The 24,724-nt window shown below is 35.0% G+C and overlaps 1 protein-coding gene and 1 non-coding gene across 2 annotated transcripts in view; one reads left to right on the forward strand and one right to left on the reverse strand.

Annotated features, from left to right (window-relative positions):
- The window catches only part of LOC106109948 (zinc finger protein ush), a 68,814-nt gene that overhangs the window by 25,006 nt on the left and 19,084 nt on the right, over positions 1–24,724 (forward strand). The gene's annotated exons all lie outside the window — the stretch shown is intronic.
- Positions 16,941–17,014, reverse strand: Trnai-aau. The gene has a single exon. It is a non-coding gene; the product is annotated as a tRNA-Ile (tRNA).

Consider the following 24,724-nt stretch of genomic DNA (forward strand, 5'->3'; position numbering starts at 1 on the left):
GCTCTTAGAAAAACTATAATTTTATATGTTGAAAATTGTCTGAAGTAACAAAAAGTACATTACATAACCAGTGTACATACCTGAAACCAAACTATCGGACAACTGTTTAGTCTCGTTTTGATTGCTATGAGCTGATATGGACGCATACTACTCGATTTTTAGTTGTGCAATAAACAGTTGAATTGGCTGCGAAACAATCGACAATCGCATAACAGTTGTGCGATGGTTTAGTCAAAGTTGTACACCTGCTTTAAGTACAGAACAATTTACTTCAGTAATGACATCTTACTTCTTACTAATATTATAAATGCGAAAGTTATATGGATGGATGGATAAATGGATAGATGGATGTTTGTTAGCGTTTGTAGCCTAAACGGCTGAACGGATCTCTATGAAATTTGGCACAGGTTTAGAACATAGTCTGGAAGAACACATAGGCTACTTTTTATCCCGGGAATAGTTACGGTTCCCGTGGGATTCATTAATTCAGTTTTTTTAATGTTTACTCGATCATTCTGCAACGGTTCAACATATCTTTTTGTAATTTGGCACAGATATAAAACAAAGTCTGGAGTACACATGGGACAAGCTTCATCCCAGAGAAATGTCCGCTTCCCGAGAGATACGTAGCTTTTTGTAACTTATATAGTTTGTATGTTTTCTAATACCACGCAGACGAAGTCGCGGGCAACAGCTCGTATGCTAATAATAGAGAGAAAAATTATTTGTATTTTTGTATGTATTAAAATAACTCAAAAACTACAGGCCGATTTTTAAGTTATGTATGAGTAACAAAGTAGTAATGTAAGTAAAGTAGTATTGTATATTATTTAATTACACGCGGACAAAGTCGCGAGCAACAAGTAGTACTCTATAAAAAGGGCTCTTAATAGTAAATTAGTTCTTTAAATTGAATAAGGTGGCGAAATTAAAATTTCAGTAACAATATTGGCGGGATTACAATGAAAAATGTAGTAAAATCTTTTCTAAAGAAAACCACAAAAATATGTAACAAAATCGGAAAACATATATGTATTTATAAACTTACCGAATATTTAAAACCTAAAAATTGCTCTTAACAAAATCACTAATAGAAAATACAATTAAAAACAATAAGAACAAAAAACCGTAATTTTTAAATTACATAAACTATCACTAAACCACTACAAAGTCATAACAGTTAATTTAAAACATCGAAATTTAGATCGCGTTCGTAAACTTATATTTTCACAGAAAACACGACCTCCCCCGACGAAATCTCGATACGTACTGAATGGAACCACCCCTGAGATAACTACAACAAAAACCCTTTTGCATTCGAGATTTGGCTTGCAAAATATTATAGACTTTATACCTTTAAGGTTAGAGACTACAATTCTATTCGAATTCGGCTCAACATTGTCGTGGTCTACATTTGGCAAGGGGAGTTTTATCTCATATGTATGTGCTAATTTGTGTGCGTGGCGAGTATAGAAAAGGCTTTAATAATTTCTTCCAGTGTTAGCGATAATATTTTTTTGGATATAGTAAAATTGAAAAAGTGTTTATTTAAACAAACAGATCGTGGTCTATATTAGTAGATGTCGACGAATGAGGTTATTTTACTAATATAAATGTGAAAGTTAAGATGGAGGGATGGATGTTTGTTAGAGTATGTAGCCTAAACGGCTGAAGGGATCTCGATGAAATTTGATACATAGATGTACGGGATAGTTTGGAAGAACACAGCCTATGTGCTTTTGTTTTTTTTTTATTCCGCGCGGACGGAGTCGCGGGCGAAAGCTAGTTAGATTATAGAGTGAAAATTTTAATCATACATGTTTTAATTAAAACCACCTAAAGGTTGTAATTAATCATATTGAAATTAATGACGATGATTGTTGCTAGAGACGCTTAGATTATCTATCCATCTAAATGTATATTCTATACATATAATAAAATGAGAGTGTCTGTTTGTGCTATCAAATGAAAAAATCCAGATTTCGGGAAGCTTCCTGACATAGACGAGCATATTATAGGCTATTTTTTATCTTTGAGTGGACGAAGACGCGGACAACAGCTAGTTACAGAAATAAAAATCTGGCATAATTAATTTAAAACACAAGTTTATTTCATTTACACGACATTAATTTTATTTATTTGATAGCACAGACTTTGCAGTAGAAATATTAAAAGCTTTCAATTAGCTATCGCTTTGCTGTCTATGTGCTGTGATGTTTAGAATTATTTTAGTGTTCGTTTCCTATGGGACCCACAATCTGTTCACGTAATGGACCAGATTGATGTTTTTTCCGACTCCTAATGATCGTATGCCGTGTGCGGATTTTGTGAGATTTTATTTGATAAAATAATCATTTGCACATAAGTATAGTTTAAGAGAAACATCTATGCAATAAATTTGTAGAGTCAAAAACATTTGTAGCATTTAAAAATGTACGAAAATTTGGATAATTATAAACTTCACATTTAAAATTTAAATTATTTAAATTAAGATGATCTCTACAAATAATGATATTTAATTTTTAATCTGTACTAATGTTATAAAAAGGAAATATTTTTAGTTTTATATTTATTGAAATAACTCAAAAAATACTGAACCGATTTCAAAAACTCTTTCACCATGAATGACAGGCTATATTTTTTATTCTACGTGGACGTAGTCTCGAGCAACAGATATTTCATAAAACATAATTCCTTGTGTTCCCAAAAATATATCAAAAGAATATGTTTTAATACCTTTGGGAACTGTAAGTTGTTTTTCACTTTGAATCAACGGACGAAAAAGGGAAAAGCACTTAAGAAATAACAACGTTTCAAATCAACATTATTTTAAGATCGATCTGACATTTTGCATTACATTGACGATACCATATTTATAGCGGGCGCAGACCTTTGACTAAACTATCGCATAACTATTTAGTCTCGCTTTGGATTTTAGGTTTCATCATCTTGCCCTTATCCCTTACGGAGGGTCGGTACAGTATGTGCTGCTCCATACATCTCTATCAGCCGTCATATCTGAAACGACTCCTTTCTTTAGCATATCCTCTTTCACACAATGTAGCAAAAGGTTAGCGTGGTATGGACATGTTATGCGACGAAATGATGGGGACATAAACCTGAAAGTGTTGAGATTGAGTGTGGATGGCTACAAAGGAAGAGGAAGACCGAAGAAAGTATGGATGGATTGTGTGAAAGAAGATATGCTTAAGAAAGGAGTGAATTCAGATATGACGGCTGATAGAGATGTATGGAAGAGCAGCACATACTGTGCCGACCCTCCGTAAGGGATAAGGGCAAGTGGATGATGATGAGGATGATTTAGATAAAATTTTATCTTATTCAATATATATCTTATCATATTCAATAGAAATCTCAACATCTGTTAGAAAATTTCAACTAGAACTTATTAGGAATTCCCAACTGCAGCGAACTGCGAAGTCGTAACCGGAATAGACCGGATAATTCAAGACATGATAGCTATCTAGCGGGCAAATACTGCGGCACGGATTCGCCAAACATTTGCCCAAATTGTTCGCCTGCAGAGTCATGGTTGGATGTTTGAACAAACTTTGATGGCAAATATCTCAGTGTTGCTACACGATTACCTTGAATTACCAATAGAAATGCAAGATAAAAACACCGCCTACATTTAATAGACAGAGGAAGGTACTAACATAGTATATTTTGGAGCATGTCTCTTTTAGAGCGGTGCACAAAAACTAAACTATCGCACAATTGTTTAGTCTCGCTTCACTATGAGCTTATATGAAGGTGCGCCCTTGATTCTTAGTTTTGCAACTAAACAGTTGAATTGGCTGCGAAACAATTGACAATCGCAATAGTTGTTCTATAGGTTAGTCAAATATATGTGGCCGCTCTTACATAACTCCCTTCTCCAATAAAATCCACCATCTTATCTCAGTATTTCATACTTGTCTTTTGTGTGGTCGTGGTATTCCACTTGTTTCACAGGGTCATTCTTGCAGCAATGCTGTTAAAATATGTTTCTTACATTTTTTATATGGCAAACGAGCAAGCAGCTACCTGAATCCGCCAGAATAGCGAAGGGACCGCTGCTTATGGACATTTGCAATAGCGGATGCGTTGCCTACTCTTAATCGACGGAGGCTACGCACATTAAGATGATAATTCATCTTCTCATGCGTCGCCTGCCCCATAAAATCCTAGTTCCCTTCCTCTCCTTTTTGTAAAAGAAAAAGGGTGGGAAGGAAAAGAGACAACAGTTGGGCCTCCGGCACCACACTCATCAGACGAAAGCAGAATTGCTTCCAATTCACGCCTGTCTTCTATGTGGTCGTGGTATTGCACCGGGCGAGCCAGTCCGTTCGTGCAAAGATGTTAAAGCGGGCTCTGCCACAGTTAAACATGACCTTCGACTGACCTTTGACCAGGAAACAAAGTGTCAGATTACTGTCGATAATTCCTTATATATTTAAGCTTCAAATAAATCTACATGTTTCAAGAGAATGAAATTCCCAAAGTGTTCAGCCGTACAACTTCCCAGCGGCGATGTTCGAGCACTATTGATACCCTATTTGAAATTAATCGCCTATCAGAATCGAACCGTTTCCGAGAACTCTTAAGTGTAACGCAAATCGAATAAGTTTGCGAGGAACGTTATTTTAGACAGCGTATTTCCGTTTGCAAATATTTTGCGATCTGAAACAAATTTATTTGCGGATTCGATTTATCAAATTGTTTATATTGTGTTTTGTTTAATTGTAATAAGGAAACAGGAACTATGGCTTTGTTACTAGTTTCATATGGCAGTTTAAAAATAAATATAAAAGATAAATTATAACTTAGAACCGTGATAAAAAATCACACTTTTTTACTTAAACATGTTTTATCTTCTTAACTGCTTAGCTTATAATTTATATTCCTTTTCCTAATTGCTTTTTCAAATGTATTCAAATTCACACTCTAAATTAAATAGTATGAAAACATATACCCTATAGAAATTCGTAAGAGTAGAGCTTCTTATAAAAATAACTATTCATAAAAAAGCTGTAATAGGTGACATCCTACATAGCAAAGAAGTGTATGATTACGCTTTACTATATTTAGGTCTAGATTAAGGTATTAATGGTATTGTTAAATTAGAGACATGTGGATGTTGCAATTTTATACCTGGTTGACATAACGTCAGGATGCAAAGCCGAAACACTAATTGGAAACTGCGCGGACAACGAAACACGTATGGTCAACTGTACACCGTACACTCTGTTGCACAAAAAGATACTTTGCATGTAATATTTCAAAACTAAAAAAAAAAAGATTTGAATTATATTTAATTGAATTAATTGCGAAATCTATTTGGTTCGCTACGTGTATACAATTATACCATAGTGTTATTTTTCTTTTAACGCGCGCAACGTTGACTAAACTATCGCATAACTGTTTAGTCGTAATTTCATTCTTATGAGCTTATATCGTGCGCATATACTCGATTTTTAGTTGTGCAACTAAATAGTTGAATTTGCTCCGAAACAATCGACAATCGCACAACAGTTTCGCGATAGTTTAAAGATATGCTCCCATTCTAACTTTAACAACCATCTAAACATTCGCATTTACAATATTAGTAAGATGAATAGTCATCATTATTGAAACACTCTATACTAATATAATAAAGCGTAAACACGGAGTTCTTTGTTGCCTAAGATGTCAGCAATTACAGCATATTTTTGAAAAATTCTTTCTTTAATAAAAAACCCACGACTTACGTCACGCTTTAGGCTATACATTTTCACGCGATTGAACTTAGGGGATAAATATTTTGGATAAAAACCCTAATGTGGGAAAGAGACCATAAGTTGCTGCCAACATCAAGGAAGCAAGATTGCCAAGGTTTGTCACGTCGAGTCACTTGACATTTGCTATTGATAATTTGACAAATGTAAACAATAAAATAGAAATTTTCATAATTTCATGCGGATGAAGCCGCACGGGAACAGCTAGTTCCTCAAATGTACAGATTAAAGCATATTGATATCTTTTACTCTGACATTAACTTTTTTATTACAATTTTTAAATATAAATTACGTAAGCATTTAAATAATATTGCCATATTGATTTTTCCTGGATTAGATACGAATATAATGTAAATTTTCCAAATAAATAGATAACGTTTTAAAAATTTGTTTAAAATTCACACGCGTAATGTTAATTTTATTCAAAACTGTGTCTCTGATATTTTTTTTGAATTCTAATCCGTGATACTAGTTTCGATACGGAAGATATTCATAAAAAATACATTAAAATGTGGTTATCTAACTTGTCTAAGAAATCATTGCCTCATAGATAATTAATTCTAGTCCAATAAAGAGTAAACTCTTGAAGACTCCATCAAAAATAACAACTATACATTTTTTTATAATATAAGGTGGCAAACGAGCAAGCGGCCACCTGAATCCACCGAAATGGAAAGCGACCGCAGCCGATAAACATCCCCAATTGCATATGCCTTGCCTGCCTACCCTTAATTGACGGAGGAGGAGATACACATAAAGAGGACATTTCCCCTTTCTATGCGTCTCCTCCACTGTCAAATCTACTTTTCCTTCAGTTAACTTCCAAAAATAATCAAAAACCACGCTATTGCACTCAAATGAGTGAACACTATAAGTTCGAAATTAATCATACTTTTATATTTCTCTTACTAATATTATAAATGCGAAAGTTTTGATATAAGAATGGATGTAGAACGGTTAGTAACAAGTTTTGTTTTAAATCCACGCGGTAAAGTCAAATAAAGCTCTCTTCTTCATTTCTTGTATTATATCTAAGAGTTATTATCAGTCAAGCAGAGATACGAAGTGAGCGCGATAGCGCGGGGTGGCTACCCCCAGACCTAGCCCCCATCCCCTAACCCCCGAGGATTTTACCAGCGCTCCTGTGTCGCAAGTGATAAGAGAATATGTACATTTATTAACTAACTGGTTACCGCGATTTCGTCTTGTTTTCCGCGATGATTTTATACAGTAAAGATTAATGAATTATTACCATAATTCAAATTATTTTTTATTAATGTTTATTAAAAAAATGATAATATTTTACTACCAAAATTTGTCTTCGGTCTCACAAAATATTAAAGGTATAATGTAAACGTGACGTCAATATTAACAATTATCAAGGCATTAATAAAATCAGCGGAGAAGCCGTAAGGAGAGAGTTCTACAGACTCTAAAAAAAACCACACTATTATTAGCTGTCTCTTCTAGACCTAGTCTAGTTCCTCGGCTGACGACATCCGTAGTTTTAAATCAGCTAAGACATGGATAAACGCATTCTAAAGCGACAAAGTCACAAATAACACAATATCCATATCTATAGATTCGCGGGGTTTTCATTTTACGACGTTTATTTTATCGAGGCTGCAGGCGAGGGCGCGGAGTGCGGGGCGCCACGGGACGCTATCAGCCCCCGCCAGATACGCCTGTTTCAACTATAAGTGCTCGCAGCTCTTTGTTAGTTTTATCCATACATCTTAATACAATATTTTTAATATATATTAGGGTGAAATACTAATGAATGAATTGCATTCAAGTATTAATTTGTTTAAATTCTGCAACTAAATACAGATGACCTTTTGTTTTAATGAAAAATACGTCCTGAAGGAGTTGGAACCTACCCAAAATTAAGGGTGAATGTAGATTCAACCACGATGCACTGCGGGTTATGTAACTTCACAATTTCTTTGAATTTCTTCGCCGATATGTGCAGGTTGCATCTTAATGTTTTCTATCAAGAAAGTCGAGAGAAAACACATAAAAATCGAAAATGAAACACATCACATTGGTAAATGACGGGATTCGAACCCAAGAACAGTAGATTATAAGACAATTGCTTAAACCCCTGAGCCACAATGGTTAGTAGCCATTCACTTTGTTAAAAATAATAGGAAATGAAAAAGATATGTAAATGATGCGTTTACATTCAATCTCTCCATCGTTTTGTGTTAGCGGAATATTGTTTAAGCCCGTACTATCACCGCGCCCACACATTCTCTTTGTAAAAGCTATCATCATTCGGTGTTGCCATGATAAAAATATCTGCAGTGCTATTTGAGACTTTACTTTATAATGTATCTAGGAATAAAGTTTATGTTTTCTACAAATATGGCAACATTAAATGAAATAAGACTTAATTCGACGGCTTTTATGGTCTAGGATGTTTTATTTAATCAGGATTTTGTGTATTCAACATTTTTTTTTATTTAATGTTTGCTAATTGTATGTCATGCTCCATTAATAAAACGCCGTCATTTATTAACACGTGTTTATTTCCTTATTTAATTTAATAATGTTACACGCAATCGGAAATCAAAGATTAAAGTCCGGGCATAGAGTATAAAGGTAATTTGGCAAAGATCAAGTAACATCCACCAGCAGCGTTTCGTATCTAAGAGTACGGTAATAACTGAATAAAGAGTAAAACAAACCATAGACCTCTTTCTGTATGACCATTCTTTTTAATAAATAATCAATTGTTGCTCTTTATCGACTATTGAATTGATGTATAGGATTAAATTAGGGTCTTAAATTATTTGTAACATAGTTCCCTGAGGAACAGCATAAGACTGACAAGTCTATCAGGGCGGAGGCTGCGCCCCCTTTCGTCTAGATGGGGCTGTCCGCACGCGATAAGCTCTGCACCCCGTACTCGCGGACTTGTAGGCTCACCATACATTTTACTATTAGAAAGGATATTTGATATCTATTACTTTAGTTTTACACAATGCTATGTTTTAAATTGAAAAAAAATAAATTAACGTAATAATAGACTGTCATGATCTAAATAAATAAATAAAATAGTTAATTTAAGATTATTATACGATTAAGATTTTATGAATTTAATTATTACTTTAATTGGAAATTTACTATACTTATCTAAACAATTAGTAACAAAACTTATATTTATACGTTACTTTTCTTTCAGAATTTTCCGTATATTTAGGAAGAAAATGTTTTTTTTTTCTCGTTTGTCCCAAATTTCCTTGTAAGTTGGTCACCTCATCGTTATCAGCAGCTTGCAGTATCGCCGTGGCCTCAGTCGCGCCGATACGTGTGATTTAAACAAGCTCTGTGTCATAAATGCCCCCAGCGCCCCCTGCAGGCGCTTCTTTAAAATTTTCATTCTACCCTCACATTTGTTATAGCACAGATAATATACTAGTAGTAAGAATTATTTTTTACCAATAACGTTTTTTTTAATTATGACCTTAGAAAGAACTTTGATATCGTTATTATAATATAATATTTAAAAGCAAAGATTTCTCTTTTGGAGATAACTGTAAAACTACTGGACCGATTTCAAAAATTTTTACACCATTAAAACGCTATGTTATTAGTGAGTAACAGGCTTACTTCATTTTAATTGCTCTCGGGCGAAGTCGCAAACAACAGCTAGTGTAAAGTTCAAAAGGCATTGTAGTGTTTAATTTTATGAACCTTATCACTATTTACTTCAAGGACCACCAAAATTATTTCTTCAAGATGTTTTCGTAGATCAATTACTTTGTAAGAGTTATTTTGAATGTTCCATTTCAATCCAATCACTATTAATAGGATGAATTCCAATCGTACAGATTCAGACACCACACACGTAGTATTTTTTATTAATTGAAAACGAAATCTATTCTAAGTCCATTAAAGTTCATATTTCGCCAGCTTGTATTTCGTACTTACAGCCTTTTGGTTAAACAATTTGCTCTAAATGTTATTGAAAACGGAGCAAAAAGATGTAAGATCGCGGCGCAATCATGAATGCTTATTGTTGCGCCGGGAATCTTAGGTTACATCTTAATCCTAAAACAATACTATCAGTTACTACACTAGATTACTACTACACAAACAAAAAGCATCCTTATATAGTCAACTTAAAGTCCCATTTACCTTGAAAGTATCTCTTGCTGTACACCGCCCACATCTAAAAGACACAAAGACCAAATCTAGTGCAATTAAATCAAGACTGTATTGCCGATAAGTAAGTTACATTATTGAATAGCGGCGATAGCGCCGTGTTGTTTATTAGGCAAAGGGTGAAACGCCTTCGCGAATCCCCGAGAGGTCTGACTTCAAGATTATATCGGCATTAAAGTAACTACGTGCAAATCTTACTACGAACCTCTATTGTTTACTTGGGTTTCAAAATAAAACCTTTTGTAATTCCATCTTTGCTTTTTTATTATTTTCTATACTTAATATGATAAAGCGTAAACAAACTACTTCGTGGCGTAGGATGTCAGCAATACAACATATTTTTTGAATAATTCTTTCATTAATAAACGGCCCAATATATTTTCATGCTATTAAACTTAGGGGATAAACAATTTGGATAAAAACCTTCCGTGGGAAAGGGACTATAAATTACAAGCTGTCAACATTAAGTAAGTAAGGTTATTACGATAACTTGAATTTTGACATTTGCAATTGAGAATTTGACAAATGTAAACAATAAAATAATGTTTTTACAATTTTAGGCGAATGACGCCGCAGGGAAACAACTAGTATGTTAATAAAATAAAGCTATGCTATTAAAATGTGTCTCCAAAGATTATTTTATTTAACAACTGGCTTTCGCCCGCGAGTCCGTCCGTGAGGAACTAAAATAAAAACAAAAGTGAGTAGCCTATGTGGTCTTCCACACTATCCTTTACATCTATACCAAACATCGAAATCCGTTCAGCCATTTAGGCTACAAACTCTAACAAACATCCATCCTTCTATCTAAACTTTCACATCTTACTAATATTATAAATGCGAAAGTTTAGATGGATGGATGGATGGATGGATGGATGGATGGATGGATGGATGGATGGATGGACGGATGGATAGATGGATGTTTGTTAGAGTTTGTAGCCTAAATGGCTGAACTGATTTCGATGAAATTTGGTATAGATATAGAGGATAGTTTGGAAGAACACATAGGCTACTCACTTTTGTTTTTTTTTTAATTCCAAGCGGACGGAGTCGCGGGCAAAAGCTAGTTTATAATATTAGCATGATTAGTATGATAATACTTTAAAAGAGGAAACGTTTTGCAAATAGAATGAACACAACTATTTTTAGTTAATTTATTTTATTGTATATTTATTTATAGAGTTAATAATATGCATGTTGAAATTTTAAAGGTTACGTTTTTATATAAAATTCTATTTTTACTTTGATATACATTCTGATTTTAAGACGTTGATAGTATTGTTTCTTTACAAAGTGTAACTGTCTCCTGGGGGTGGGAGGTGTGCATTGACGTGGGTAGTTATAATTATAATAGATAAGGGGTGTACGCGATAGTGCGCTGTCTTATCGACATTACCTAACTAGTGGAAGCTTTTATAGCACTGTTATAAAATTTTAAAATAAAAAATGGGTATGTTATAAAGAATATTAAATTCTACACAACGATTTACTAGATATTCTTAAATCTTACTAAACTTAGGAATAACACGTAGGTTACTAATTCAGTTTTATTTTTTAATTTTGCGTAAACAATCGTGTGCGAAAGGTAGTCTTTTTAATCATGCTAATATTATAAATGCGAAAGTTTAGATGGATGGATGGATGTTTGTTACAGTTTGTAACCCAACCTGCTGAACGGATAACATAGTCTGGATGAACACATGGGCTACTAAATAAGTTTTTTTTTTAATTCAGCGTACGGAGCCGGGAGCGAAAGCTAGTATTTTCAAAGGTTTTATAAAATTTTCTAATCTATATTTGTCACTAGCTAAACCCTAAAAGAGCGTCGGTGGCTCAATGGTTTAAGCACTTGACTTGTAATCTACAGGTCTTTGGTTCGAATCCCGCCATGTACCAATGTGAATTTCGTTTTTTCGAATTTTCATATGTACATAATTTACCCGACGTTCTTACGGTGAAGGAAAACATCGTGATGCCTGCACATATCGGTGAAGAAATTCAAAGATATGTGTGAAGTCAACCAACCCGCAGTGGGCCATCGTGGTTGACTATGGCCTAGTCACCCTAACTTAGGGTAGACTCCGAGCCCCTCGGTGGGGACGTATAGTGAGCTGGTGATGATGATGATGATGAAACCCTATAAGCATAGCAATGCAACAGTCATAAGTATAAACGAACAAACTTGCCGTAAGTATCTGTTTTAAATATATTACATTTACCTATAGTAGACCAAAGTACTGTTATTCTATTTGTAATTTATATTTCGCTGCAATACAAACTTGTGCTGTTCTGTCTACATATAACAAGTAGGGGAAGTTGCGCAATAAAGCTTTGATTTCATTCAATACGAAAAACACTAATAATTCTCCGCATTATTTTTTTTGCTATCTGTATCGATGGCGATACACTTAACTAGAATAGCCTAATTACATAGATTATAGAATTAATAAAAAGGTCTTAAAATATTTGATATACATAATCGTTCATTTGTTTAAAAATAAAATATTTTTTATCCTACTGTCAGAAAAGTATTATTTTAGACGGCCATATAAGTTTAGTTCAGTCTAACTAGACTTAACCAGTATTTAAATAAGCTTTCGTGCCATCGGTCGGTTAGTAATGTTTTCTGTTATAGTTAAATATGCTAAATTTTAAAATGTCAAGTGCGTCTTAAAAAGCAACATTTTTACCCCTGGCGTATCCAGTGAATGTAGATCTGTGTAGCTACGTGCCGTATCACAGCAGCGGCTCACGCGGTGCTAACGATTTATTTAGCAGTCCGCAGGCCGTAAGCTGTAACGACGTTTGCACAACACTACGCTCACGTCACAGACTGAGCGACTGAATGACTGGGCGAATGAACGACTGAATGACTGAACTGACTGTTGTGACCCGCGATAGCGCAACGCTCTACTCTCATTCCTTTGTTTATTGTTTATTTTGTTTTCTTTTGACCTTCGGGATTGCTTTCGTACACTCCTTGGCTCAAAAGTAAGTCAAATGACCTGACTCTTATTACAAATACGACAGTTTACGTCGATCTATATTTGTAAGAGTTTGCCGTCTAAATGGTTGAATGGATCTTGATGAATTTGGCTTAGATCTAAGGCATAGTTCTCTATGGGACTAGAACTACAACGTTTCTCAGTTTCCTCAGTATCAAAGGGCAGTGTGTAGACACGTTTGGAGTAGGTAGTCTGACGGTGATAGTTCCTAATATATAACTACCGGTCGAGACACTCCCTAAAGTTACAAGACTGGAAAACTTGTTTAGCAAACTGTAGATGTGAATTAAATCACAAGAAACGATTAAAGTAGCTTCTTAATTTTTTACACTTAATTAGTTTTATATATGTTAGCCATTTCGACTTGTAATGAATGCTTCACATTACTTAGGACAATAATTCGTATTGTTCGTTCGTATTCATATCTATGTAAAAGCAGGATTTGGAAGTTTATTAAGATGTAAGTAAACTTTCGTATTATACCTAATACATCATGTAAATGTTAATTCTGTTCTAAAAGAAACTGTGTATAGGTACATTAAACAATAAAAAAGTCGACAACACACATAGAGTGTAAAAGTTATAGTAAAAAGACGCGCGGGTCGCCCGCCCTAGTTTCACAATAGGGTAGTACAGTGAGACATCTAGGTTGAAGCTTGAACACGTATTTAAAAATTGTTCCTTTAATCATTCGATTTATGATATCGTGTGTTAGGAATAAAATTAGTACCGTGCTATAGAATTGGCGCAACTCTAGATTATCGGCATAAACGTCAGCCTAGCTGTCAATGTCACTAGAAGTATGGATAGATTTGGCGCGCATCCTAAGTCTTGACGAGAAGTATTGCTGTGAGTTAAAAGCGACAGTATCAATTAAATAAGTTGTCTAATACGTGATACAAAACATTGCGTAAATAGTCTTTTAGATTAACGATAGTCGAATGTATTTTTGGTTAAGAGCAGTGCTGTCTTTATATTGTGCGTTTGAAGACCAGTGTACTACCCTTGTGTGAAACTATCACGAGATAGCATCGCCGCCCCCGCCCTGCCGCCCGCCCTGCCCGTCTCTAATTGAATATATCGAGTCAGGTGCGCACACTAATGGCCACAGATACCGGCCATTTTTATCTTCTAGCATTCACTCTGTAGTTCTATTTCGCACGTGTTTATTTTTTTATGGTTTCATTAGTGTTTTGTTTGTTCATTTGTTTTCTTGTTTATAAATGTTAATGATGTGTACATTTTTTTTAAATATTTTTTTTTATTATATGTAATAGTTAATAGTAAGTAGCTTTTTTAATTTTTTCTAAGGTTAAAAAAACTACCATAAATACTGAGATCAGTTTAAATAGCGTCTTCTATATGAAAACAATAACATTTATCTATTACAAGTTATTAGTAATTTTTATGTTATTTCAAATATAAAATGTACTTGAGCTAATCCAGTAAGTGTATTTATTTGTATCGGTTATTTATCGGCGTGAACTGTATCATACAAGGGCCAACGGAAGCAGGCCTCCTGTAACGGCGTCGTTACACCCGCTAACGGTCGCCAACGGCGGGTAACGGCCGTTATCAGCGATGCAGGGCGACCGGAAGACCAGTGCGGCTAACGCCCAGCTACACCCCGCCCGCCCTAACACTTCCGCACTTATTTATTCTCGACTTACGCCGATATGTTTCCTGAGATCGGTATCGGAATCCAAAAGGGTAGGGTTTCATGTTTTTAGGCTTTAAACCGGTCATGAGATCGGATTTTATATGTAACCGCGTCGTTTTCCGGCGTTTTATCGATGTGTAAATACTTCTTAAATCACTTTCCTAAAATGCCAACACCTTTACACTATGCTAGACCTGTATCTTGAGGGTTTTATACTGTTCGAGTACAAGGTAGTTACATTTTAACGTCTGGACTATCCTCGAACTCATCGTAGGGCTAAGAGGAAAACCAGTCTACGATACGATACTCTTTACATAATATGTTTAAAATGATGTAAACATTTTTAAGGCTAACTTTTTCTAGCGACTCCGTCTGCGTGTAGTTAAAAAAATTAAGTAGCCTATGTATTCTTCCAGACTATCATCTATATGAGCAGTGTAGGCAAACTCTAACAAACATCCAAACAATCGCATTTATAACATTAGTAAGATTGAATTTTAATTTAAAGTCACCAAATATTTCAAACAAAACATGTTCTAAAAAACCTAAATTTAGAACTTCAATGATTGCCCTTCGTTGTTTTTTTTTTTACTCACCTTTTAATGATGTTGCGGTGACCTATAACCGCAGGGATTGCCGACTTCCACTCCATTTATGTTCAGTTTGCTTAGTAGAAGCATCTGTGATACTGGGTCATAGAAATGTTTCTAAAATTCTCTAATTTATTTTGAGTAAAATTTGCAAACATTAGGTATTATTAAAACTGTGTTCTTGTTCTAAAAATATAATGAACTTGAAAGATAAAGTTAAAATTAATATAGAGATGAAATGTTAAACTGTTTTTAAGCAAAAACGTATTGTTACATTATAACAAATAAGTTACTTTCTGTTTATTATTCTAAGATATTTATTTCAAGCGAAATTATTAACTCATTTTTTTCATTATTCTTACACTTAACTATAATTTTAAACAGTTTAAGGCTTTCAGGCAGCGTGTTGTGTAAGTTTAAAATTTTCAGTAGCACCGATAAGGCTCTATCGCTCGCTGCAACTTTCCCTCTGTGCCGGCTCCGTTGAGATAGTGGCGTGATATATTCCGTGCAGATACTCCCCAACTTTACCTTGCAGATTGTATTTCCAATATACTGTGTATTTTATTATATACTTCCATTCCGTAGTGTGGTTTTGTAAAAACGTTTATAACAAATTTAGTGTATACTAACCCTTATCTATATATTACTAGCTGTTGCTACCGAATTTGTCCACGAGGAACAAAAAGTAGAAAAAAATAAAGCCTATACACACTGATAACGTAGCTTTTTAATAGTAAAACAATTTTTGAAGTCGGTCCAGTAGTTTTTGACATATTTCAGTATATACAAAAATCCAAATTTTTCTTCTTTATAATATTACTAAAGATGAAGAAGATATGTTATTGTTTGTATTGAAAAGATTCTGAAATCACTATTTAGTTGTTGGACACATTAGAAAAGACTTGAAAATAACTTCAAGATACAACACCGAAGAAAATAAGTTAAAAAAGAGTTTAATTACAAGCATAAATAATTGTATTTCAAATTAGAATTTCAGTAATAACATTTGTTTAACGTCCGTAAGTAATTTAAGTTAGATATGTGCAAGTAGCGCCCAATATTACAATGCAGTGCGAGGCGATACGCCGAACTTCTCAACATCCAATACAAGACTGTCCAAACTTGTTCAAGACTTTCGTAAGGCATAAGTGAAAAGCGATTTGACGGAAAAAAATAATTGACATAAATCATACGAAAACAAATGAAATGAAGTTTTCAATGTTCAAAGAGGTTTGTTGTATTAAATAATTTAAACTTTTGTGAGACATTTTATAACTAACTAACTGTCCTCGCGCGACTTCATCCGCATGAAATTATGAAAATTTTATTGTATTGTTTACACTTGTCAAATTATCAATAGCAAATGTCACAATGACATGACATGACAAACCTTGGCAATCTTGCTTACTTGATGTTGTCAGCAACTTATGGTCTCTATCCCGCATTAGGGTTTTTATCCAAAATATTTCCTCCTAAGTTTAATGGCGTGAAAATATGTAGCCTAAAGCGTGACGTAAGTGTAGGGATTTTTATTAAAAACAGAGTTATTCAAAAATATTATGTAATTGCTGACATTTTAGGCAACAAAGACGTGTGTGTTTACGCTTTATTATAATAGCATAGATTAACACTATCAAGTCTACTAGGTATATGATCTTTTATGTGTGCTAAGTTTAATTAAAATTTTAAAAGAAAATGATGCAAATAAATAATAAATGATTAAGAAAAAAGTTTATGGCCCATGAGGGGATCGAACCCGCGACCTTCGCGTTATTAGCACGACGCTCTAACCAACTGAGCTAATGGGCCGGTGGTTCTGCGGTCCAAAATAAAATGTAAGCTAAAACTGTGGATGTTCACTACCAAAAAAATACAAAAATGAAGATTATTGCAAGCATGTCATTAATTAAGTAAAGTCACTTAAAATTCTGACAAAATCGCTTCCGCTCCTAATCTTAGCACCACACAGGCCATTTCAACTAATACTGTTTAGATGCAGTTGTAATTAAAGTGTTGTGTTGTTACGTCTAATGTCGCGCGAATTTCGCTTGAATATCGCCCGAGTGCCGCATTACCGCGCGTTATCACACACGCCCTATTCGTTGCACGTCTCAACTTGCTCTTGTATTACTTACTTAACAGATACCAATAACATACATAAGTATAGCACTCGAAATAGTTAATTGTTAGTTGTTTTATAAATAAATATTCTAAATTATAGTTTAAGGTATAGAATACGAGATTTCAACCGCGATTCTGGCCGCGTGGAATTAAAAAAAAAACAGCCTATGTATTTGTTAGCGATGCAATAAACCTAGTTTTGGTTTTCTTCTTATTTATTTTATTCGCGCGTTCCTCCCCGTGCAAGCTCGTCTCTTTCAGTATTCCTCCAGACTATCCTCTACATCTATGTCAAATTGCATAGAGATATATTCGGTGGTTTAGGCTACAAACTCTATCCATCTAAACTTTCCCATTTTTAATGAAGCAATATTAGTTATATCAAAGCTTATATACCTATTTTGAACTTAGTTACTAAGGGCTGATATACACGGACTCAGAGCTTTTACTAATAATCTATTAATCGTAAACTAAGTACAATAAGGTAAATCAAACTTTCAAGCTCGCATTAAACAATAAGATATCGCCATATTGGCTGAAAATTTTGATAAGTGTATGTAGTAATAAATTTGAGTATTAATTACCAGACTCCCACACGGGTAGAACCTAATGGACCGCTATCCACTATCTGTGGAGATAGGTGCTTGCCGGGGGGGACATTTATTTCGTCTCCATCCACTGCTATCTGCGGATAAGCTTAAAACATTCGGATAGTCGTGAGACAAATGAATCACTTTGCCATTATAGCGTTAAGGCGACTGCACACTAAACAATATTACGTTGCAATTTAAGGACTATCTGGTATATACTACCCCTAAGTTAACCAGCTTTATTTGTTTATCTTACTAATATTATGAATGCGAAAGTTTAGATGGATGTTTGTTAGAGTTTGTAGCCTAAACTGCTGAACGGATCGCGATGAAATTTGGCATAGATGTAGAGGATAGCCTGGAAGAACACAGGCTATTTCATTTTCTTTTTTTTTAAATCCCACCCTTACGGTTTCGCGATCCAATTTTTTTTTTTTAAATAAATATTAGCATTTATTTTGAAACCTTTACCTTTGTAGAAACAGTTTTCGGGTTGTATTTTCTTACTTTTGTTATTTAATTGCGGACGGAGTCGAGAGCGAAAGCTTGTTTTTTATAATTATACTTCATCATCATCTCCTTATCCTACTCCCGTAGGGTCGGCACAACAGGTTTTTGTCCTCCACATAACTCTATCGTACGTCATCTCAGTCATCACTCCCTTTTTGAACATGTCACCTTTTAAATATATACTTAGAGTTAACTATCTAAGTGTCTGTTTCCGTCATCTTGATTTACGTTTCTTTAGATTTGCTATTCCAAGAAGCACGTAATACAAGAAGAGGTAACGTAAAATTGAGCATCAGCTCTTCACATTCAGTTTGCAGACGTAATAGTTAATTATAATCAAACCTCTTGTAATGTACATTTATCAGTCTATCATATTAACTAGCACTTAAAATTGATATCTTAAAAGCTGTACATTTAATTGCCTCATCCAATGTTTATCAGGAGCTAGATTAGCCGTCCCTCACGGCATCTCGGCACCACGGCATCACGGCCCCACGGCCCCACGGCACTACGGCACCACGGCACTAACGGCACTTAACGCCGAGTCTGCAGTATCTCGTGTGTGAACGCCCTTAAAGCGAGATTACGCCGCCTCAGATAAGCGGGAGTGCTTTCAGAGATATTGGCGAGTCGCTAAAGAAAATTGGTGTATGATTTAAATCGCCTCGTACGTAGATATGTGTTAGTTATCGCCGACGTCACACTATGAGAAACTGTGTACAGGAATATCTCAGATCTTTTATTTATATACTAGCTTTTGCCCTCGACTCTGGCAGCTCGGAAAAATAACTAAAATAGCCTATGAGTTCTTTTAGGCTATGTTCTACAACTGTGCCAAATATCATTGAAATCCATAGATTCTGTAGATACCATTTTACAAAAATCCATCCATCTAAGCTTTCGCATTTATATTTTAGTTAAAACTAGATGTTGCTTGCGACTTCGTCCACGAGGTATAAAAAATAGTAAAACAGGCAAAGCCTATGTGACTAACTGATAACGTAGGTTTTTTATGTTGTAAGAATTTTTAATATCCGCTCTAAAAAATGTTAAATGCCATTTCAGCAAGGGTTGTTTTAAATAAAAGAATTGTAGGTATGTGGTACTAAGGGATGTAGGCGCTAGGCGTAGAAGTGTTGGTCGAAGGCGCGTTATCTTGTGCATGCACGGCTGGGGTGGGCGCCGCTATCTCTGCACAACACTCGCCCCGTTTATTTCTCCATGCGCCTTATTGATGCACTCTATAACAATATACTACGTTTTTTTAATATCAAAAATTAAACTTTTATTCATCTTTTAAAATATCTCTGTCTTGAATTAATTGTTTTGTAGAAAAAACCATCGTTTTTTATGGCAACACTAAAAGAGATGGATGGATTGCGTGAAAGGTGACATGATTTAACAGTGGTAGTGCCCGCTTTAACATCTTAGCACGAATGGGCCGGCACGCCCGGTGTAATACCACGACCACACAGAAGACAGGCGTGAAATGGAACCAATGCCGTGTTTCGTCTGATGAGTGTGGAGTGTGGAGGATGAGTTATGTGGAGGACAAAAACCTGTTGCGCCACTACGGGAGTAGGATAAATAGAAAGATGAAGGGAACTCTTGTAATTTTATTAAGTCACCATTTCCTTGTTATGACATTGTTAATACGTCATTTACCTTGTCATAGTCATCTATTCTCTTACAGTACTTGTATACCTTATTTAAAGTTTCTTTTGTTTAACAATATTAACAAAGTGTGTTACGAAGTGTTTACGTTGAAGCTCGCTGGAGTGAAAAGGCGTTTTATCTCCACACTGCATCCATCAGAGTGCGTTATCGCGAGCCCACACGCGGCACACCAGCGCCGCGCCGCGACGGGAATGGACACTTTTATTTCGCACACAAACTCCGCTACACACAAAAGGTTAAGTCAATTTTAGGAGTTAATCAGAAAGAGTTAGGGGCTGTCCCACCATTGGCTGATAGAGGCGAAAATCCGATATTTCCATCACATATCACACGTTAGATTGTTATCAGACAATTAACAATTTGGTGGGACTAGTCCTTAGACTAAAGTTATTTACACTCACGGTTTAATATTCAAACGGATTTATTATGTGACAGCGTGTATTTAGTTTAAACGTTAGCATTTACTCTTATATCTGACGTATTGTAAAAGGAACCGAAATATTTTATATTCGAACAATATCGAAACATTCGGCGTTCAGTCTTTAAATGTGATAGTCATAATTATTGTAAACTAGCTTTCGCCCGCGACTCCGTCCATGTGGAATTAAAAAATAAAAAGTAAATAGCTTATATGTTCTTTCAGATGATTCTCTACGTCTATGCCAAATTTCATAGAGATCCGTTCAACAGTTTAGGCTGAACTATAAAATAAGTAAGATTAACAAAAAAAAACTTGCATATGATGTTTGAAACGTTCGTCGCATATATCTACTACAAAAATGGAAACCTTCCATATTCGAACACAAGCAAAAGTAAAAGGCTTAGACTTCCATCTTAATTCTAAATGCAAGTAGCTAATTCACAGCATACTAAAGTTCCGATAGTATCTTCGTCATTAAGACAAACATTCATCAAAGTAACATAGCGCGAGTAACATCACTTAGAACCATTTACCTGTCCATTTAGCATTAACCTTATCTGAACCAATAAAAATGGCGGACCAACCTCGTGTTTAAATAATAAATCTAGAACTATAAGGTCTTAGTAATTAGGCAATAAATTGTCCGACAGATATGATGGAAATAAAGTGATTTGAACGAGTTGTTTTATTAGAGCGCGTTTTCATTATAACCTTTCTGAAGTGAATTGAAAATAACGTTAAGGGTCTATCCAACTAAATTCTAAATTGAGTAATAACAATCGAACGTGTAAAATATGTGATGGAAATATCAGATTGTTCCCTTATCTGACAGTGACGTCATTTTTAAGCTATCTGAGCCTCTATCAGCCAGTGGTGGGACAGGTCCTAAGTCTTCTACACTTTTCTGTCATTAATATACTCTTAAATTAAATAACTCAGTAATTAAAATTAATGTGTAACTTGTATTATAGATTTCCACTATTGAAATGTACAAAAATGTATGACATACATTTTATTATCTAGAACATAAACGGGAAAACCATAGTGATTTATAAAAATCATGCCGTTAGTAAACGGGTATTTATACCATTCATAGACTTGCGTATCGTATCGTATCGTAACGTGGGACTGCGTCCCCTCAAAAGTCTCGATAAGGCAGCTTTCAGTTTTATATTTACCGTGCGATAAGCGGGGGCCTGCGAATCGATTAGCCGGCACACATTAGCGATAGCGCCGTTCGTCCGTTTATCTGTTTGAGTGATTCCCTGCCGCGCCTTCCCGCGCCTCCCCGCGCCTTCATAGTTCTGATGCAAGATAATGCACATCTTATAGACGCTTTTAAAAGCACAATGATTATTTCTATTCTTAGCAAAGGGTTTAAATAGTTTATTGCTTTGTTTATTCTTTGACAATCGAGGACGTAAATTTACCAAAGACTAGACGACTCTGACACACAAAATCCACAGACAAAACATAGTTTTCAGTTCACGATTGTCTTTTGTCTTCTGACTATAATTATTTTGTTGATTATTTCAGATATAAATATACACAACCATATTATTTATAAAAGATATTATTATCTTGTATCAAGAATAATAAATAACAATGCAAAATATTACTGTATGCATAACTTTTGCTATAGAATTTTTTACGTAGAGCCGCCTACGTCAGTACGAAGGTTTAGTAGCCTCAGACTGCCGTGATAAAACCCACGCGGTCTAAACATATTTGCCTATCACCACACAGACCGCGGAATACGTGGTATCATACAATACCAGACTGAAACTAAGCTTTTACTACCTTAAAATTATTTATAATTTTTTATCTATAAAGATAATAAAATCGGAGTGCCTGAATTATCAAAAGGTAAAATCCAGATTTCTGGAAGGTATTTGCGTTGCTGATATCCAAAAATCGCATTTTACTATTTTTTTTCTGTCTGTCTGCCCGCAAGCCGCGTTTGTTCCGGGTAATCTATACTAATGTTACAAAAATAAAAGATTTGTATTTCTGTATGTATGAAATAACTCAAAAACTACTGGCCGAAACCCGTATCTTACGAACATTATAATTGTACACGACAGTTTAAAGTTATATACTGGCCGAAATTGAAAAATTCTTTCACCATTCAAAAACTACGTTATCAGTAAGTAACATAGGCTTTTAGTTATTTTTTAATTTCACGGCGACTTCCGAGTAACAGATAGTTTACTATAATAGAAAGGATTTCATTCAAAATAATTTTTAGTGTTATGTCTTTAAGAAGCTGTGTAAAAAATGCATTGGCCGCCATCTTGCGTTTGCTCCCAGGTCTCTCAGTACCAAGTCACCTAACATAATCCTTACCCGATAGTATCAACCGGATATTTTCATGCATACACAGTAAAACACGCCTGTACTCTAATTTGTTTCCAACTAAACGAAACACGGCTATCTACTAACGACATCTGGTGTCATAGCGGCGAAACATACCTTACAGATGCACCGGCTGGGGGGTAGGGGGTAGATCCCGATCGCCTATTGACCGATAGAGCAGATTTATGGACCGCTATCAGACACCGTCTTAATTTACTAGCGAAGGTGCAGCCTTATGAAAATACTGAGTAACAAAGCTTCTAACAGAATAGCAGAGTAAAATGTAGAATTTTCTTGTTTAGTTTTGACATTTTAATGTCAAGTTATTTATCCAAAACATTAGAAACTATGACGAATATTTGCGTATCATTTGCGAGAAGGTATTCGTAATGTAAACGACATAATTTACGTGATTTATTGGTGTACTTTATATTTGATGTACAAATCTTGATTGTATAACGATCTTACGTCATCAATATCACAAACATTCGTGATAAACCCTCAGGAACATTCTTTCCCACTTACAAGGTTTTGAAGTAAAAACGCAGAACACCTGAATCTAAATGGGTCATGACCGCACGAACTAAAAAAACTTCACTTCCGCTATCTATTACTTTCGTTAAACAATTCACATAATTACTTTACGTGCACGCACAAGTTGTAAGCACGCATCTACCGGGTCATTTATTAATAAGCAGCGTGACAGTCGTGCGTACACACACGGCACGCTAGCACGCCCTCGTGACACGTGACGTGATGGCACGTGATAACGTGTCACTCGGTGTCACGCTACGGACGATGCGGCGGAATGTCAACTTTTAGCGCCAAAATTGTTTCATATTTTGTGTTATGATTTCACTGGCGAAAAATGCAATAAATGTATTGTCATCTCCCTCATTTATTGAATAAAGCTGAGATAATTATTATATGTCAGTGTTAACCAGTGGAAACTGACAGTAAACTTGTAATGCAATGAATACGCGTCTTAATCGACCATCGTCGTTTGAGCACCCTCTGAATGGACTGGTCTATGATAATGTCGCCCGCACTCGGCTGAGAGTTCCGCATCACGCGAACAAGTTAACTAACATGTAACTTGATAACTTGCTCTACTTACTTATTAATAACTAGCTGTTCCCGTGCGGCTTCATCCGCATAAAATTATAAATTATTTTATGTTATCGGTTACTTTTGTCAAATTATCAATAGCAAATGTCAAAATGACATGACACGACAAACCTTATTAGCAATCTTGCTTTCATGATGTTGGCAGCAAGTTATGGTCTCTTTCTCACATAGGGTTTTTATCCAAAGTATTTACCGCCTTAGTTTAATGGCTTGAAAATATATAGTCTAAAGCGTGACGTCTAAAGTAGTAGGGCTTTTTATTAAAAGAAAGAATTATTCAAAAATATGCTGTAATTGCTAACATCTTAGCCAACAAAGAAGTGTTTGTTTACGCTTTATTATAATAGTATAGATACTCAAGATAGATTTATACAAATGATTTAGAACATTTCATTAATATTTTTTTCTGTTGAAACATAAGATCTAAAAATCTTGATAACTAAAGATATTTCATTGTATATCAGGCGTTTTATGGCTAACTATAAATTGACTGATAAAAAGTACTAGAGCCGGATAAGTTCCCGTCTGTTGGCCGGCTGCCGATTTTAGTCCCACTAACGTAAAGCTGTCATTTTTACAACATCTCATCTTGTGTTAGTATCTAAAAGTTAGATCCCATATTGTGTCAACAAATGTTTATAATCGTAACTTGATCAATACTTGCACATCATCCAATATGTTCTTCTAAGTTATAATCCTCTAAACTGTCAAGCGAAA

Source organism: Papilio polytes, unplaced genomic scaffold, assembly GCF_000836215.1.
Source record: "Papilio polytes unplaced genomic scaffold, Ppol_1.0 DF820956.1, whole genome shotgun sequence".
Lineage (NCBI taxonomy): Eukaryota > Metazoa > Arthropoda > Insecta > Lepidoptera > Papilionidae > Papilio > Papilio polytes.